Source organism: Nuphar pumila, chromosome 7, assembly GCF_984573655.1.
Source record: "Nuphar pumila chromosome 7, dmNupPumi1.hap1.1, whole genome shotgun sequence".
Classification (NCBI taxonomy): Eukaryota; Viridiplantae; Streptophyta; class Magnoliopsida; order Nymphaeales; family Nymphaeaceae; genus Nuphar; species Nuphar pumila.
In genome coordinates this window covers 58,185,700-58,205,709 of record NC_143255.1, presented here as the reverse complement: position 1 = coordinate 58,205,709, position 20,010 = coordinate 58,185,700, and positions in this window count along the sequence as shown.

Here is a 20,010-nt window from a genome sequence, read left to right as displayed (position 1 = left end):
GTGATCCTTGGATCTTTGATAAGGTTAGTGAAACATGAAAAAATACAACATATAATTATTTTTTGCCTTGAATCTTGTAAAAGTTGGTCACAAAGTTGACCGTATGATTAACAATCACAGCTTCTATTTTCTCACCACCTATGAGCAAAGCGACCCTGGAGCCTAGTAGTTGTAAGCTTACGACTGCAAATTGCCAACGAAGGCAATTGTTTGTAAAATACGAAAAGCCAACTTTTTCCTCTTTTCTATTTGAAGCCTGTGATGGCTCAAGAATTGATGGATCCTAGTTGGAGTTCGATTCCCTCCATTGACCTTTACATGAAAAAAATATCAAAGCCCACAGTAACATTTATTGTTGTTATTCTTTTTATTGGGGGCATGGTAGTTTGTAAGTACCCATACGCCACCAAAGACTTTATAAAATGTTTGTGCAGTGGTTGGCTCTAGGCAAGCAAGGCCAGCCAGCTAGACCCCTCGGTATTATTCTCTTCCCATGTGCTTATACCCTTATTATCAACTTGTCCGAACCCAAATTCTTTGGTTTTTCTTCTTTCCGACGATGCCTCGGAGAGCCATTATATTGATAGTTGGCTTCTGGGCTTTCCTCGCCATCATCACTCCAACTCTTGTCTTGTGGTCGAAATCTGCGAGGCAAGGCCTGGAATCCTCTGGTTGGTACACCAAAAAAAAATAATTAAGTTTTTCTCTTGTTCTATATTTCCTTCCTTTTTTTCAATAGAAGAATGAGATCTCCCTGGGCAATTGAATTGTCTCTTGGATGCATGGTCTAATGCAATCCATTTATCAACTGCAGTTGCGATGTGAAACAGGCCATGCACATACATACAGGAACTCAAGTTTGCAAGTGTTATTAATGTTGATTTGGTTCTGTTATCGGTTTTGCATGTAATTGTTCGAGTTCTTGCTCAGTTGAAGAAAGAGTGGAAATAAAGGCAAGAAAAATGATGGGATATTCAGAAAAGCTCTATTTGACGTTTTCATCTGCGTCACTGCCACCACCATCGTCTACTATCATATCACCGTCACCTTCGCCTTGGCCTGCTCCTGCTTCATCACCCTCTCCATCGCCTGCTTCATTGTCCCAGCCATCACTACCATCATAAGATTTTGTCACCTCACATTAAAGGTTAAAACGTTGCCTTTTGCTTTTTGTAAAATTTACAGAATTGAAATTCACTTTCATCTTTAAAGCTTCTGTATGTTCATATGGAAAATGGATGTATTTTTCATTTTATTCTTTATAAAGATGGGCTATGAGTCATGGTTATGCAAAGAGTTGTTCCGGAAAAATTTTGACTTCGCATGATCTTCTTGTGTTTCATGATCTCTTTTCCTTCTTTTCAGTTAGCAAACATAAAAACGCAAACAGGTGAATCACTAAAGGTTCGAATCCAAAAATCATGAGGTGGGTCTGCCGGTATTTCCTCTTATTTTGTCATTAAATTCACAGTTCTATAATTTCCTCATTATTTTGAAAATGTTCACCATATGATTAGGACCTGTTTGGTTGGAGCATTGAAATGCATTTTGGATAAAACACATTAAAAAATTTACAGCATGGTTACTGTTGGGCTGTTCATGGATCAACTATATGGCTTGGATTGGATCTGATACGACCCATGTTCGGATATAATGAAATCGGTCTAATTAGCTAATGGGTTGGACGCATGGGATTTGGGCAGCATATGGACCGAGGTCTGGCTGAATAATGTTCAAAGCAGGCCTGGGTCCAACCGGAGTTGTTATTATGATATATGTTATTTTCAATGTAAAATACATAAAAAAGATTAAGATTTTACTGGGCCTGGTTTATCGTATCTGCATCTTAACCAGATCTGGTTCTGCCCTAAGCTAGGACTGTTCAGACACGGACCAGATGTGATGCAAGCAGCTGGAAGTCCCACCTGGGTCTGGATCCATTAGAACTAGTGGAGGTCCAACCTTGGTGGTGTGAAATTAGGTTTTAACTAATTTCACTCAAAAGGGTACATGTTTTCCCAAATGTGCAACCAAACACCCTTTTAGAGTACTTCGGTAGTTCATGATTTATTGACATGAGGGCCACGAAAAAACAGGAAGCTTAGGTGCATATATGGTTTATAAACTCGGCCAAGACCCCCAACGGTGTGTTTGAATGGATGAAAGAATGGACGCTATGCATCTTCGATATATATGTCAGAGATGAGAATGCACATGCGACATGCCCACATATTTGGCGTCAGTCATCAATCTCATGCGTTTATTTTTCTTAAAAAAAAAATCAATCTCATGCATTCTCTTATGTCTCTGGACTCTCTACTCATACATGCTGGTGCATTTCTCATGTTTTATTTATTCCCACTCGTGCTTCACATCTGGCTATTTAAACTTCAAGTCGCATTTTTGTTTTTTGTTTTTATATTTACACGGAGAAACTGCCTCCCAGGATGAGAGACCTAGCCGCATTGGCACTTTATGCCATACTTCTTACGGTCACTGTCCTGGCAGCGTAAAACTCCATGAACTTACCTTTGCTCCTAGGGAGTCACCAAGGGGTGACACCCATGGGATTTGAACCTAGACCGCCTGCCCAACAGCCTATGCCCCCATCACACTACGCCAAACCGCTTTGGGGAAAGACTCATTTTTGTTGAGTATTGAATTTTGACACAATAAGGACAGTTCATCATTGTCACAGGCTTACTTTTTTCAATTAACCAGTGTGGTGTGACGGTCCTTCCTTACCGCCGTAAGCCTTTCTATTGCTCTATCACGGGCATAGAATGCTTCGCAAATCCATGATGCGCCAAGCTGTTTAGCCTAACAGCCAAAGGCCGCGTATCAATACCTTTCCATGTGTTAAATCATTTTCATTGACCTTACATACCACCCCGTGTGCAGTTGCCTAGCGGAAGTTGATCAAGCGCATTTTCAAATGTGTATTTCATGTAGTCTATGCCACTTAGTGCATAGTCGTCCTATACCAGCTATCACTTTCGAAAAAGGCACAAACTTTGTCTTAGCCTTGCGTGCCATGAATCGTATTGCAACTCCATGTGCACGACATAGCAAAACCTCACCACTGAAGGAACAAAACCTTGTGGACTTTAGTTCGAAGACCAGTTGATGATTGAACACTATAACGAAGAGCACCACTCAAACTCATTCGCTGGCGCCTAGGCATTTACTCGCCTAGCCCCGAGTCACCATACTTGGTTGAAATCACCTAATGTGATCTCTGGAGGAATTAGTCCTAACTCACACGTACTCCCGTGTGTCCAACCGCTACGCATGGGATACTCTTGCAAGCTTAGAGGTCCTTAACCAAATCTTCAAAGGCAACATCCTCATATCCGCTGGCACTGTTTAACTGAACAATGTGTCACGTCTATGCCACCATACAATTATACACTAACGACAATACTGATGCCTATCGCATGCCGTACTACCACCACACGTCACCGATATCAAACGAATGCATACCGCACGTTTCTACACTCGATGCATTTTTCACTCAATAGAACTCCGCTCCAAAAGATCTGCCTAAGACAATCATAATCATTCTTTAAAAATATACAATACTCGATTTCTTCTTCTCCCTTTTGTTAACATAAAAACCGCTTGGTAAATGAATCGTGATAAAGACATCTATGGTCAAATGTGGTAATCGAGAGTTGATAATACAGGAGTAGGTGGATTTCTACTCATCGACCCTCTCAAATAGAGAATGCCAAATGCATGGCTTGCGTCCTTGCAATTATCGTTATACTAAATCCAATTAAAACCTTGAGGCATGCATGAATAAGCAACTTCCAGTTTGAAATCCTTAATGAATCTCTAGCACTCACTCAATGAATCGCGCTATACACAAGGAAAATGAAGGTCGTGTTGGTCTTTTCTAATTAGCGCATTCAATCCACTGCCTTGTTAATTTTCTCACATCGGCCTACGCGAGAAAAAAATGCATGGTTTGTGCTTGAAACATGAGATGTTCAAGGGACTAGGGCGCCATTGCCACAAGGACACATACTAAAAAGGAACCATCGAGCAGTTTAGTTGAACAGACATTATATATATATATATATATAGAGAGAGAGAGAGAGAGACAGCTATCAGTATACTTCCAAAAAACGAATTATAAACAGCTATATATCAGCAGAATCCAAGGTGGTGATATGGTCAACCCTTTGGTGGGTGGGGTAATTTAAGACATTTATGTTTTCTTTTAGATTTGTTATAAAAAAAATCAACAAGGTCTTCAAATAGGTTTAAGTTTGGTTTGATGGGGATATGTTAGAGTGAGCAGGGGACCCCATGGTTGTTGGCTAACAGATCCGATGTGCCAATCTGCATGCGTGGGTCGTCCATGGATTACGTAATCGCATTGAGTTGGTAAAATAAAATAAAAGAAAGAAAAACCTGGTGGGTATCGATGGCTCTTCACTTTTCTTACTTTGAAATTTGAATGTGGTAGTAATTCAAGGTCAAGAGCTTCTTCTCTACGGAGGATCGACAACAGTGATGTAAATCAAATGTCATTTGTGCTGGTTCGCATTCACAGAAAGAGCTAGCCTCTGTTTTTTCATATCCATATATTTTAACGAAATTCAGAGCCAAGGTAAGCCGGTTAAAATTTGAGCAGCTAGCAAGTAACAACCACACCGGCATTCATAAGCCTCTCAAGTTTCACTTTGACGGCCTGCACCTTCACTTGTCTCCTTTCTTTTTGTTGGTGTTGCCCATGCTTAGACTTGAACAAAGAGTTCAGATTTCGTTCCAAGGACCATACTGATACTTGTACATGCTGAGTTGGTCTAACATATTCCCATTTGGTTACTGCTTTCGATCAGACCTACTCGTTCATCTTTTTCTTATGCTACGTCAGTTGATAAACATTTATGAAGCTGAAAAAGTTGACATCTATTTGAGTGAAACAGGAACTTGTTATCCTTACCTCATCAATAAATTCATACTCCCTTCGCTGGAATCTCATTGTTGTAAGCAGTTTTGATTAAATCTGACTCTTTAAATGTGGGGAAAAAGGTGATCTACATGGTCTGCTTAGTGAAAGATCAACGTATAAGCTTCCGCAAAATTCGATGTGTGCCCTTCTTTTACCATCGAAATAGAGTGAACCAATGTTGTGAAAATCGATTGACTGAATCGGCCTATTTGAATGATCTTAGCTTTCCGATATCATTCAGAAGTCCAATACGGTTCCCTGGGCATTGACCCATTTTCAGTTCGCATCGGCAGAATTGCTCTAAATCAGATCGGCTGTGCCGAGAATCGATTATTATTGTTTTTTTTATTTTTCAATATAGAAGGTAACCCCTCTCCCATCGACCTCCTCAAACCCTAGTACCCTCGCCTGAGAGATTCAGTGGAGCGATGGCTGTCCCCTACCCGCTAGTCCACAAAAATTTGCCGGTGTTGGCCAACCCACGGCAAGATTTTAGGGAGGCGTTTGATTCGTAATTAGGGGAGGACAAGGACACAGTGTCTTGTCCTGTTCTGTCCGCCGACAGCCCTGAACAAAGACGTTTTTTTCCTTTTTTTTCAAAGGTGCCCACACTGTCTGGTCCTCCCCTGTCTCAGGGAGGAGAGTGGGGAAGCAAACGCTCCCACACAGGATGCATTGTCCCGCCTGTCCATGCATCTCACATTTGCATGGTCTCATGAGTAGGGATGGCAGTGGGGCGGGGCGGGGGACAAGGTCTCCACCCCTGCCCCTCCTCAAGATCAGAACCTCCATCCCCACCTCCATCCCGGCACAGGGATGAATTTTAACCTCCATCCCCGTTTCATGTCCACCGTCCAAACGGGGATGAGGCGAGGTGGGGCTATTGCGGGGAAAAGTGGCACGGATGAGGCAGGGCGGGGAAAAGTGTAGGTTCATCCCCGAACGGGGATGAATTTTAACCTTCGTCCCCGCCTCCATCCCCGGTCCAAACGGGGCGAGGCAGGGCAGGGCCCCGCTTTCCCCGGTCCACTGCCATCCCTACTCCTAAGCCCCACGAGGTGGGCGTTCTGCAGACACCGCACCCTCCAAAATCAAACGCCCCCTTGGGGGATGTAAACAGTTTAGATTCAGATCAGATTTGATCAATACCTGATCTGGCTAATTGGATATTGGTTAAACAGATTCAGATTTGGACGGAAAAAGCTCATACCGAGTCCAGTTCTTTACATGCAATTTGATTTGAATATCCATCAAGCCCAGATATTCATCAGAGCCAGTAGCAAAAATTTAAAACCATATCTAAATCCGACTTGATTTGGCATAGTGGGATGGGGGCCTAGGCCACTAGGCAGGCTGTATAGGTTCAAATCCTATGGACGCCACTCCTTGCGCAAGCCGAGGCCTAGTGACTACCTGTGGGCAAGGGGTAAAGCCCACAAAGTTTTACGCTGTCAGGACAGTGATAGTGCAGCAGGCAAAGCCAGCGGTTAGGTCTCTAATCTTGCAAAGCAGGTTATATGTTCCCCCCCCCCCCCGAACAGGGCAGTTAGCTACATCTCATGATCGGGGGTCCCAAAGAGCACCACGTATGTAAGCATGTGCGTCTCGTATCCCCATGTTTGTCAGCATTAATTAGCGTTGGAGTTTGATAAGATTGCAAAGACTTAAGTACCCTCTCCTCCATTGGTGCAAAAAAAAATGACGGTTCTTGAAAAGGAGTGGTTGTAAAGACTTAGCTGCCCCGAAGATGATTATTTAAGACCCAGTCTCTGCACTGCAGGATTATCCGAGAAAGAAATCTCTCCTGGAGGAGGCCATGAACATCAACCCTCTCACTCTCTCTCTCCCTTCTATTTTTGCTTCTGTGCACATCCATTAGAAGATCATACATTGCTCCATCAAGCACCGACTGACCTATACATTGACTCTTGTGAAGCCTGATTCAGAGTTTTTACCCATACAGGAGGAGGGTTTGGGGGCTCCTCCCAGCGTGGGTATCATCATTCAACTAAATGAGTTGTAGATCCTGATTCAGAGTTTTTACCCTTACAAGAGAAGGGTAAAACCTCATCTCACTTTCTCTCCCTTCTCTCTCTACTTCTGTGCACATCCAATAAACGATCCAACATTTCTCCATCAAACACCGACTGACCTGCACACTAACTGTAGCATCGTTCAACTTGATGAGTTGTGGAACCTGATTTAGAGTTTTTGCCCTTACAGGAGGGGGGTTTGGGGCTCCTCCCAGCGTGGGTAGCATCATTCAACTTGAAGAGTTGTGGAGTCTGATTCAAAGTTTTTATCCATTCATATTTTAAGGCATTAGATCTCATTTTTGAACATCCACGCATGTGCAGTTTGCTTTCATCATGTTCAGTTGCTTTCTAGATTATACTTTGAATTCTTGTGCATTTTAGATCTATCGATTTGTATGTAACCAGAGCTCATTTTAACTTGAATTTTTTACTGCAACTTCATGCATATGTCTTCATGCTCTCCACCAAAAATCAGATCATTCTGAGTTTTTTTGACCCACTTTCAAAATCGAGATTTAAAACATGTTATTTTGCACCGTCAGAATTTTAGCAGAATCAGGACCAACTTGCGGAAGTGATTTCTCCCTAACCAGAGTTGATCTTTCCGATCCGTAAAAAAGGTTTTTTTTAAATTGAATCTAGTTTGTTCATACCAAATTTCAGCGATTTCTATGGTGTTTTTGTACCAGTTTCGGGTCAAAAACCATAACCCTGTCACCCTGTGTCATTTTAACGACTCAGATTTTGATCCATTTTGTTTGAATTTTATTTTCCTAATGGAAGATCATTTTTCAATTCTGTAAAATGGGTTCTCTTCGTTCATGTGTCTAGTTCATCCCTGTAAATTTTCAGAATTTTTCATGGTCAATTACTATTTTATTTTGATTAAATATCAGAACCTTGTATCCAGATTTTATAAATGTTCTGATTTTGGCCCCCTTATCATGACTGTTGTAGCACTTCTTCAACAAATCGTTATTTGATTGGCAATATTCTTCAGCAAATTATTGTTATAATTTTTTTGAGTCTCTACTATGATTTGTAGTATTTTTGGGTCTCCAACGAGCCTCACAATGATTTATAGTGTTGTTCGATCTTTTAACTATAATTTATAGTGCTTTGGGGTCTCCAACAAGCCTCACAACGATTTATAGTATTTTTTGATGTTTTAACTATGATTTATAGTATTTTCGGGTCTCTAACGAGACCCACAGCGATTTATAGTGTTGTTGGACCTCGCTATAGCGATTTGTAGTGTTTCTCGCTAAACACTACAGCGATTTGTGATACAAATCGTTATCCGAATCAGGACCAACTTGTCAGGGTCATATCTCCCTAACCAGAGATCGGATTTCAAATCCGTAAAAAATGGTGTCTTTGTTATAAAGTCTAGTTTATTCCTGTAAATTTTTAGTGATTTCTATTGTCATTTTATACCCCATTTGGATCTAAAACCAGACCCCTATCAGTCTGTCTTATTTGAGTGACATAGGTTTTTATTTCATTTTGTAAGAGTCATATCTCCCCAACGGAAGATCATTTTTCAAATCCGTAAAAAGGGTTTTCTTCCTCTATGTGTCTAGTTTATATCTGGAAAGTTTTATAACTTTTTATGCTCATTTGATATTTTGAACCTGTTAAAAACCGAGATATGTTATAAAATGTTATAAAACTTAAAAAGTTTGAAACATCCTCTATGTGTCTCGATTTTTAACAGGTTTGAAATATCAAATGAGCATAAAAAGTTATAAAACTTTCGAGATATAAACTAGACACATAGAGGAAGAAAACCCTTTTTACGGATTTGAAAAATGATCTTCCGTTGGGGAGATATGACTCTTACTTAATGAAATAAAAACCTATGTCACTCAAATAAGGCAAACTGATAGGGGTCTGGTTTTAGATCCAAATGGGGTATCAATTGACCATATAAATTGCTGAAAATTTACAGGAATAAAATAGACTTCATAACGAAGATACCACTTTTTACAGATTCGAAATCCGATCTCTGGTTATAGAGATATGGCCTTGACAATTTGGTCCTGATTCGGATAACGATTTGTATCACAAATCGCTGTAGTGTTTAGCGATTTGTAGTGTTTCTCGCTAAACACTACAGCGATTTGTGATACAAATCGCTATCCGAATCAGGACCAACTTGATAGGGTCATATCTCCCTAACCAAAGATCGAATTTCAAATCCGTAAAAAGTGGTGTCTTCTTTATGAAGTCTAGTTTATTCTTGTAAATTTTCAGCGATTTCTATGGTCATTTGATACCCATTTGGATCTAAAACCAGCTCCTATCAGTTTGCCTTATTTGAGTGACATAGGTTTTTACTTCATTTTGTAAGAGTCATATCTCCCCAACGGAAGATCATTTTTCAAATCCGTAAAAAGGGTTTTCTTCCTTTATGTGTCTAGTTTATATCTGGAAAGTTTTATAACTTTTTATGCTCATTTGATATTTCGAACCTGTTAAAAACCGAGACATATTATAAAATGTTATAAAACTTAAAAACTTTGAAACTTCTTCTATGTGTCTCGATTTTTAACAGGTTCGAAATATCAAATGAGCATAAAAAGTTATAAAACTTTTCAGATATAAACTAGACACATAAAGGAATAAAACCCTTTTTACGGATTTGGAAAATCATCTTCCGTTGGGGAGATATGACTCTTACAAAATAAAAAAAAAAACCTATGTCACTCAAATAAGACAGACTGATAGGGGTCTGGTTTTAGTTCCAAATGGGGTATCAAATGACCATAGAAATCACTGAAAATTTACAGGAATAAACTAGACTTCATAACGAAGACACCACTTTTTACGGATTCGAAATCCGATCTCTGGTTAGGGAGATATGGCTCTGACAAGTTGGTCCTGATTCAGATAGCGATTTATATCACAAATCGCTGTAGTGTTTAGCGATTTGTAGTGTTTCTCGCTAAACACTACAGCGATTTGTGATACAAATCGCTATCAGAATCAGGACCAACTTGTCAGAGCCATATATCCCTAACCAGAGATCGGATTTCGAATCGGTAAAAAGTAGTGTCTTCCTTATGAAGTCTAGTTTATTTCTGTAAATTTTCAGCGATTTCTATGGTCATTTAATACCCCATTTGGATCTAAAACCAGACCCCTATCAGTCTGTCTTATTTGAGTGACATAGGTTTTTATTTCATTTTGTAAGAGTCATATCTCCTTAATGGAAGATCATTTTCCAAATCCGTAAAAAGAGTTTTCTTCCTCTATGTGTTTAGTTTATATCTGGAAAGTTTTATAACTTTTTAAGCTCATTTGATATTTCAAATCTGTTAAAAATCGAGACACATAGAGGAAGTTTCAAACTTTTTAAGTTTTATAACATTTTATAACATGTCTCGGTTTTTAACAGATTCGAAATATCAAATGAGCATAAAAAGTTATAAAACTTTCCAGATATAAACTAGACACATAAAGGAAGAAAACCCTTTTTACGGATTTGAAAAATGATCTTCCGTTGGGGAGATATGACTTTTACAAAATGAAAAAAAAACCTATGTCACTCAAATAAGACAAACTGATAGGGGTCAGCTTTTAGATCTAAATGGGGTAACAAATGACCATAGAAATCGCTGAAAATTTACAGGAATAAACTAGACTTCATAACGAAGACACCACTTTTTACGGATTTGAAATCCGATCTCTGGTCAGGGAGATATGACCCTGACAAGTTGGTCCTGATTCGGATAGCGATTTGTATCACAAATCGCGCAAATCGCTAAACACTACAGCGATTTGTGATACAAATCGCTATCCGAATCATGACCAAGTTGTTAGGGTCATATCTCCCTAACCAGAGATCGGATTTCAAATCCGTAAAAAGTGGTGTCTTCGTTATGAAGTCTAGTTTATTCCTGTAAATTTTCAGCGATTTCTATAGTCATTTAATACCCCATTTGGGTCTAAAACCAGACCCCTATCAGTCTGTCTTATTTGAGTGACATAGGTTTTTATTTTATTTTATAAGAGTCATATCTCCCCAACGGAAGATCATTTTCCAAATCCGTAAAAAGAGTTTTCTTCCTCTATGTGTCTAGTTTATATATGGAAAGTTTTATAACTTTTTATGCTCATTTGATATTTCGAACCTGTTAAAAACCGAGACATGTTATAAAATGTTATAAAACTTAAAAAGTTTGAAACTTCCTCTATGTGTCTCGATTTTTAACAGGTTTGAAATATCAAATGAGCATAAAAAGTTATAAAACTTTTCAGATATAAAATAGACACATAGGGGAAGAAAACCTTTTTTACGGATTTGAAAAATGATCTTCCGTTGGGGAGATATGACTCTTACAAAATGAAATAAAAACCTATGTCACTCAAATAAGGCAAACTGATAGGGGTCTGGTTTTATATCCAAATGGGGTATCAAATGACCATAGAAATCGCTGAAAATTTACAGGAATAAACTAGACTTCATAACGAAGACACCACTTTTTACGGATTTGAAATCCGATCTTTGGTTAGGGAGATATGACTCTGACAAGTTGGTCCTGATTCGGATAGCGATTTGTATCACAAATCGCTGTAGTGTTTAATGAGAAACACTACAAATCGCTAAACACTACAACGATTTGTGATACAAATCGCTATCCGAATCATGACCAACTTGTTAGGGTCATATCTCCCTAACCAGAGATCGGATTTCAAATCCGTAAAAAGTGGTGTCTTCGTTATGAAGTCTAGTTTATTCCTGTAAATTTTCAGCGATTTCTATAGTCATTTAATACCCCATTTGGATCTAAAACCAGACCCCTATCAGTCTGTCTTATTTGAGTGACATAGGTTTTTATTTCATTTTGTAAGAGTCATATCTCCCCAACGGAAGATCATTTGGTAAATTCGTAAAAAGGGTTTTCTTTCTCTATGTGTTTAGTTTATATCTGGAAAGTTTTATAACTTTTTATGCTCATTTGATATTTCAAACCTGTTAAAAATCGCGACAAATAGAGGAAGTTTCAAACTTTTTAAGTTTTATAACATTTTATAACATGTCTCAGTTTTTAACAAGTTTGAAATATCAAATGAGCATAAAAAGTTATAAAACTTTTGAGATATAAACTAGACACATATAGAAAGAAAACCTTTTTTACGGATTTGAAAAATGATCTTCCGTTGGGGAGATATGACTCTTACAAAATGAAATAAAAACCTATGTCACTCAAATAAGACAAACTGATAGGGGTCTGGTTTTAGATCCAAATGGGGTATCAAATGACTATAGAAATCGCTGAAAATTTACAGAAATAAACTAGACTTCATAACGAAGACACTACTTTTTACGGATTTGAAATCCGATCTCTGGTTAGGGAGATATGACCCTGACAAGTTGGTCCTGATTCGGATAGCGATTTGTATCACAAATCGCTGTAGTGTTTAGCGAGAAATACTACAAATCGCTATAGCGAGGTCAGACAACACTATAAATCGCTATGGGTCTCGTTAGAGACCCGAAAACACTATAAATCACAGTTAAAAGACCGAAAAACACTACAAATCGTTGTGGGGCTCGTTGGAGACCCCAAAGCACTATAAATCATAGTTAAAAGATCGAACAACACTATAAATCATTGTGAGGCTCGTTGGAGACCCAAAAATACTACAAATCATAGTAGAGACTCAAAAAAATCATAACAATAACTTGCTGAAGAATATTGCCAATCAAATAACGATTTGTTGAAGAAGTGCTACAACAGTCATGATATGGGGGCCAAAATCAGAACATTTATAAAATCTGGATATAAGGTTCTGGTATTTAATCAAAATAAAATAGTAATTGACCATGAAAAATTCTGAAAATTTACAAGGATGAACTAGACACATAAACAAAGAGAACCCGTTTTACAGAATGGAAAAATGATCTTCCATTAGGAAAATAAAATTCCAACAAAATGGATCAAAATCTGAGCCGTTAAAATGACACAGGGTGATAGGGTTATGGTTTTTGACCCGAAACTCGTACGAAAACACCATAGAAATCGCTAATATTTGGTATGAGCAAACTAGATTTAATTTAGAAAACAACCCTTTTTACGAATCAGAAAGATCATCTCTGGTTAGGGAGAAATCACTTCCGCAAGTTGGTCCTGATTCTGCTAAAATCCTGACGGTGCAAAATAACAGGTTTTGAATCTCGATTTTTAAAGTGGGTCAAACAAACTCAGAATGATCTGATTTTTGGTGGAGAGCATGAAGACATATGCATGAAGTTGCAGTAAAAATTTAAAATTAAAATGAGCTCTGGTTACATACAAATCGATAGATCTAAAATGCATAAGAATTCAAAGTATAATCTAGAAAGCAACTGAACATGATGAAAGCAAACTGCACATGCGTGGATGTTCAAACATGAGATCTAATGCCTTAAAATATGAATGGGTAAAAACTTTGAATCAGACTCCACAACTCTTCAAGTTGAATGATGCTACCCACGTTGGGAGGAGCCCCCAGACCCCTCTCCTATAAGGGTAAAAACTCTGAATCAGGATCTACAACTCATTTAGTTGAATGATGCTACCCACGCTGGGATGAACCCCCAGACCCCCCTCCTGTAAAGGCAAAAACTCTAAATCAGGCACATAAGTAGAGAGAGAAGGGAGAGAGAGTGAGAGGGTTGGTGTTCATGGCCTTCTCCAGGAGGAACCCTTTACCTCCCTTGATTTCTTCTCTAGAGAGAGAGAGGGTTTTACAGTGTTTTACGAAGAAGGAAGAAGAAGAAGATGACGATGGAGCAATGTAGGATCGTCTGTTGGATGTGCACAGAAGTAGAGAGAGAAGAGAGAGAGTGAGAGGGTTGTTGTTCATGTCCTTCTCCAGGAAGAACTCTTTGTTTCCCTTGATTTCTTCTCTAGAGAGAGAGAGGGTTTTACAGTGTTTTACGGAGAAAGAAGAAGAAGACATGTTTGTCCTTTTTTTGAACAGAAAAAGAAGAAGACTTTGAAGAGTCAACATCATCCTCGACTTTCTGGATGGAGGACATGTTTGTCCTTTTTTTGAACTGTTTGTTTTTTCTTTTTTGAATGAAGGGCATTTTTGTCATTTTCTCAAACCATCACTTTATGAGAAGAATAGCAAGAAAGGGTACTTAAGTCTTTGCAACAACACCAGAGTCCGATGCAAAGTTATGTCAACATACACGGGAATACGAGCCTCATGTGCTTGTATACGTGGTGCTCATTCAAAGCCCCGAACACAGACGTGGGATTCAGTGAATCATCGGGGGCGAACATACACAACCCTCTCCTAATCTTGGGAGCGGTTTCTTCGTGTAAATATAAAAAAATATATCTAAATCCGACTCTAATGGAATATGGTTTTGTCTTACTGAGTCCGATTAGATGGAGTTAGATTTAGTCTGATATCCATAAAATCCAATCCGTTGACATTCATACGAGGCTTGGATGCTTCTCTCTCTCTCTCATTATTTTGAAGCTTCTGTAACAATCAAATCAGTGTACACATTGGTTCACGAAATTTATGTTGAAAAAATAAAAAGATGGACCAACTATGCAAACGAACAAGTAGTTAATTGATCGATAATGATTAGTATATACAAAAACCATATACTTTGCCATTTTATTATTGGAGTCTAGGCTTGGAAGGTTCTTCCCTAAGGATTAACATTGTACAAACAATTAAGGATTGGTCGTTAAGTCATGAGCTCATGGGATATTGAAGTTGTGCTATAGAATGTAGATATCAGTGGTCTCTGTGGAGCCAAACTAATCCAAGATTGACTCATTACATTACATGCATTTTCAAGGATAACTGATGAGGGAGGTGCCTATCAAATATTTCGGTGAACATCTTTGTATTCTTTTTTTACATTATCTGAAAATTTCCAGCATTGGATAAAAAATAATTTTTAAATGTTTCTGGTCGATTACACTTGGTCTATTTTTTTGGGTTTTCTTTCTGAAAACGATTCACATAGTAAATCGATATATATATATATATATAATCCAAGGGAACCCCCTCTAACCTACTGCTCACCGAAGAGTATGCCCAGCTTTGACCTTGCAGCAAGGGGCACCACCCATGAGTTTTGAATTTGTGATATCCAGCCAGCTTGGTGACATTCACAATCAATTTTCACTACAATTGAGAGAGCTCAAAATGCTCACCCTAATAATACCCGACATGGGAAGCTTTCAAACGTTTCACAAGAGAGTTGGTAGGGATCGCTTTTCCAATAATAATTTGTTATTTGCAGCAGCTGGACATGGTTGTAATCCTATCGTAAAGGTTTAACTCAATATATATTAATAGAATCTGTTTTTGAACCTAACGTAGGAGTAAGTCACTACCGACAGGGTCCATTCAGATCTATTTTCATTATTTGTTTTTTTTGTGATTATTTAGTTTGGATCTTAGTTTAGGGTCTTGTTTTGGATCTTATTTTATATCAAATCTATCTCATATCCATATTACGATCAAGATTTTTAGGGTTGCTTTATTGTTTGCTATATATATTCATTGTAGAGAGGAGAAAAAGAAGTAGATGAATGAATTATGCTATATTTTTAGTTATTTTCCTTCAATTTTATGTCAATTTCATGTTTTTTGTAATATTTTAGTTTTGCAGCTATGCTAGGGTATTGATTTGTGCAGGGTTCAGGAGCCATCCTCCTATTTTCTGCAGTTTTGGTATTGATTCGTGCAGGGTTCAGGAGGATTATCATTGCATTAGAACCTTTTCTCGAAATGATTTAGAAAATAAACCTAGTCAATTGTATACCTTTAGGAAGTGTATTTTTAAAGGTTGTTTTTATGAAAAGAGTTTATGATAGTTGGTTAACAAATTTAAAATTTCAACTCTCACAAGTAGTGAGAACCGGGTCGAACACAAGGAATGGGTTGAAATAAACTTCGTATTGCACTAAATGCGAATTATTTATTGCCTTAAAGGAAAAAATTAAACTAAGTAAAAGTGCTTACAAATTAAGTACTAAAGAGTTATTACAAACCCAAACAATGCTGAAATGAAAATTAATTACAAGGTTAAATATATATGGTCAAAAAGGCCCTAATTAACTACGAAATAGAAATATTAAACAAAACTAAAAATGCAACTTCTTCGCCTTTGCTTATTCGCGTCACTCCAAATCTACTTCAATTGTATGATGTTGAATCAACAAATAGCTCACCTCTTGCAAAAACTAGAATAAAATCACACGAAATGCAAAATCTAGTCTAATTTGAACTTCTACTTAAAATTATAATTTTGCCACTAACTATTGCATAAATTTTTGGCAGAATAGGTTTCTGTAATTTGACAAAATCAGGTAGTAAATAGATTCCAATTCTTCTCAAATTTTTCAGATACACTCTCAACACATGAATGAAGAGAATCCAATTTACATAATTGAAAACTTCAAAGTAGAACTCAAGTTATTAGCGAAAGAACAGTAACTTCTAAACACGGGAAATTGATGTCAAAACTTTTGATAGCTTCTGAAAATTAATAGATTTTGTCTAGCAACACAACTTAAAACTAAATGAAAATTTCACATAAGAAATTAGACTCATTCATGAATCCAATTCATTTTACAGAATTGGATTTGAATTCTAGAAGCTCCAGATAACCTAAAAACAAAAACTAGAAAACTTGCAGGAAATGAAAGTTGCAGAAAACAGAGATGTTGGAATATGCGGCCAGAAAAACTCAGAATGGCCCATCAATCGGACTCTGATCGTACTAAATTTTTGCAGAAAATAGTTAAACTCAAGCATGAGTCAAATCTAATTTACGGATCGTAATTCGGATTTCGAAATCTCTAGATAACCTAAAACAAAGTCTGACATAAATTAAAACTAAAACATAAACTAACTATGGATTCTTCCTCTTTGATTCATTAGATTGAATCAGAGAATGAATGAATCCAAACTCTAACAACTAATCTAATGACTAACTAATCTAATCTTATTGAAACAAAGAAACACTAAACTTGCTTAAATTTAAATCTACACTATGCGAATAATTAATCCAACGCTATGATTGAACGGAAGTCAATCAAGCATGGATTACTTCTCTTTTATTTCTTTTGGATATTTTTCACAAGAATAAAAGAAATTCTAAATACAAATCACAGCAAAAACAAGAAATATAGAATTTAAAACTTCACAAGATGATCACTTCAAACATCAAAAACAAATCCTAACTACATATGCTATCATTCACAAAGTAAGAGGTGTAGAAAACTCACTAGATTATTACCTCTAATGAGTTCGATAAAAGGAAACAAAGTTAACTTCAAAGTGTCATCCCCAAAGTTGTGGATCTGCATAGTGGAGCAAATCTCTAAAAATTCATCAAGGTGATGATATGGGTCCTCATTACTATGGCCATAGAACGACGGTAGCATTTGTATCACACTGGCCTTAATCTCAAATTGGTGTGCTCCCACATCCGGTCTCGTGATGCAGGAAGCAGGAGTGTAGGCATTGGGAATAAAGTATTCCCGAAGTGGACAAGTAAGCCTTGGATCTTCTGCCATGTTGGTAGAATGACTGGATTTCCTAACTAAGGGCTTGGAGTCCTCGAAAGGCAACATGAGCTTGGGATCTTGGGACCTACACCCTTACATACACCTAACGCGAGACCAGTGTAAGCAAACATCTTAAATTTGGGTTTTCTACCTAACTAAGGTGCACTCGGGATCAAACCATGCAAACCACAAAGCAACATTTATTTTGAAAAGTAACTAAAGCAAGTAAACAAACAAGTAGACAACACACTTGCAATTTATGCAATTAGTTTTTCAAGAATTAAACTAAGTGCAAGGTACCAATCAAGCACACATCATCACCTAAAAGGGTTTCCTATTTTGGTGAGTCGTGCAAGAAAAGTAAACTCGGCACTATGGCTTTGCAAGCAACATGGATCTAATTTTAATTTATGAAAACAAACTAACAATCCTAATTAAGTACAATGAAATAAACTAACAATCCTAAGAATTTGCAAAAAAAAAAAATTAGAAACTATGAATCCTAATTAAACATAAACAAACAATTAGGCAATAAAGGAATACTTGTTTTTTTCAATCGTCGTTCCCCGACAACGGTGCCAAAAATTGGTATACCTTTTGAAAGTGTATTTTTAAAGGTTGTTTTTATGAAAAGAGTTTATAAAAGTTGGTTACTAAATTTAAAATTCCAACTCTCACAAGTAGTGAGAACCGGGTCGAACACAAGGAACGGGTTGAAATAAACTTTGTATTCCACCAAATGCGAATTGTTTATTACCTTAAAGAAAAAAATTAAACTAAGTAAATGTGCTTACAAACTGAGTACTAAAGAGTTATTACAAACCCAAATAATGTTGAAATGAAAATTAATTACAAGGTTTGAATATGGCCAAAAAAGCCCTAATTAACTACGAATTAGAAATACTAAACAAAACTAAAAATGCAACTCTTTCACCTTTGCATATTCACGACACTCCAAATCTACTTCAATTGTATGATGTCAAATCAACAAATAGCCCACTTTCTGAAAAAACTAGAACAAAAGCACACGAAATGCAAAATCTAGTCTAATTTGAACTTCTTGAAATTACAATTTTGCTACTGACTATTACAGAAATTCTTGTCAGAACAGGTTTTTGTAATTTGATAGAATCAGATAGTAAATGGATTTCAATTCTTCTCAAATTTTTCCAAATACACTCTCAATGCATGAATGAAGAGAATCCAATTTATAGAATTGAAAAATTCAAAACTCGAGTTATTAGCGAAAGAACATCAACTTCCAAACACGGGAAATTGTTGTCAAAACTTCTAATAGCTTTTGGAATTTAACAGATTTTGTCTAGAAAAATAACTTAAAAATGAATAAAATTTTCACATAAAATATTAAACTCATTCATGAATCCAATACATTTTACGGAATTGGATTTAGATTTTGAAAGCTCCAGATAACTTAAAAACAAAAACTAGAAAACTTGTAGGAAATGAAAATTGCATAAAACAGAGATGTTAGAATATGCGGCCAGAAAAAGCTCAAAACGGCCCATCAATCGGACTCCGATCATGCTAAATTTTTGTAGAGGACAGCTAGACTCAAACAAAAGTCAAATCCAATTTACGGATTGTAATTTGAATTCCAAAATCTTCGGATAATCTAAAACAAAGTCTAACATAAATTGAAACTAAAACAGAAACTAACAACTATGGATTCTTCCTCTTTGATTCATTAGATTGAATCAAAACATGAATGAATCCAAACTCTAAGAACTAATCTAATAACTAACTAACCTAATCTAATCTTATTGAAACAAAGAAACACTATAAACTTGCTGAAATCTAAATCTATACTATGAGAATAATTAATCCAACGCTATGATTGAATGGAAGTCAATCAAGCATGGATCACTTCTCTTTTATTTCTTTTATATATTTTTCACAAAAACTAAAAGAAATTCTAAATGCAAATCACAGCAAAAACAAGAAATACAGAATTTAAAACTTCACAAGATGATCACTTCAAACAGCAAAAATAAATCTTAACTACATGGGCTATCATTCACAAAGAAAGAGGTGTAGAAAACTCACTAGATTATTACCTCTAATGAGTTCGATGAATGGGGATAAAGAAGAGTAGCCTCCAACGAATTTAGTGTGTCAAACACTCTTTCGAAGTGATTTTCAAAGCATGCTCCATGGCTGAAAATAGAGAGAAGAAAGGGAAAAGAAGAAGAAGAGGAAGAAGAAGAAGAAAGTTAAAAGGAGAGAGAAAGAAGAAAAGAGGAAGCACATGAGAGTTTGGAAAACTAAGAGGAGAAGAAGGAGATAGAAAGGGTGGCTGGCGTGAAATGGGCTGAAGGCCCTTTCACCCAACCCTAAAATTTGCTTTTATAATGATTTTGATAAATTATAGCTAGGTCCTATATTTTATAAAATTCCAAAACAAGGATTAAAATAAAACTAATTGCTATGCACCATTTTAAAAAAAGGGTTTTCT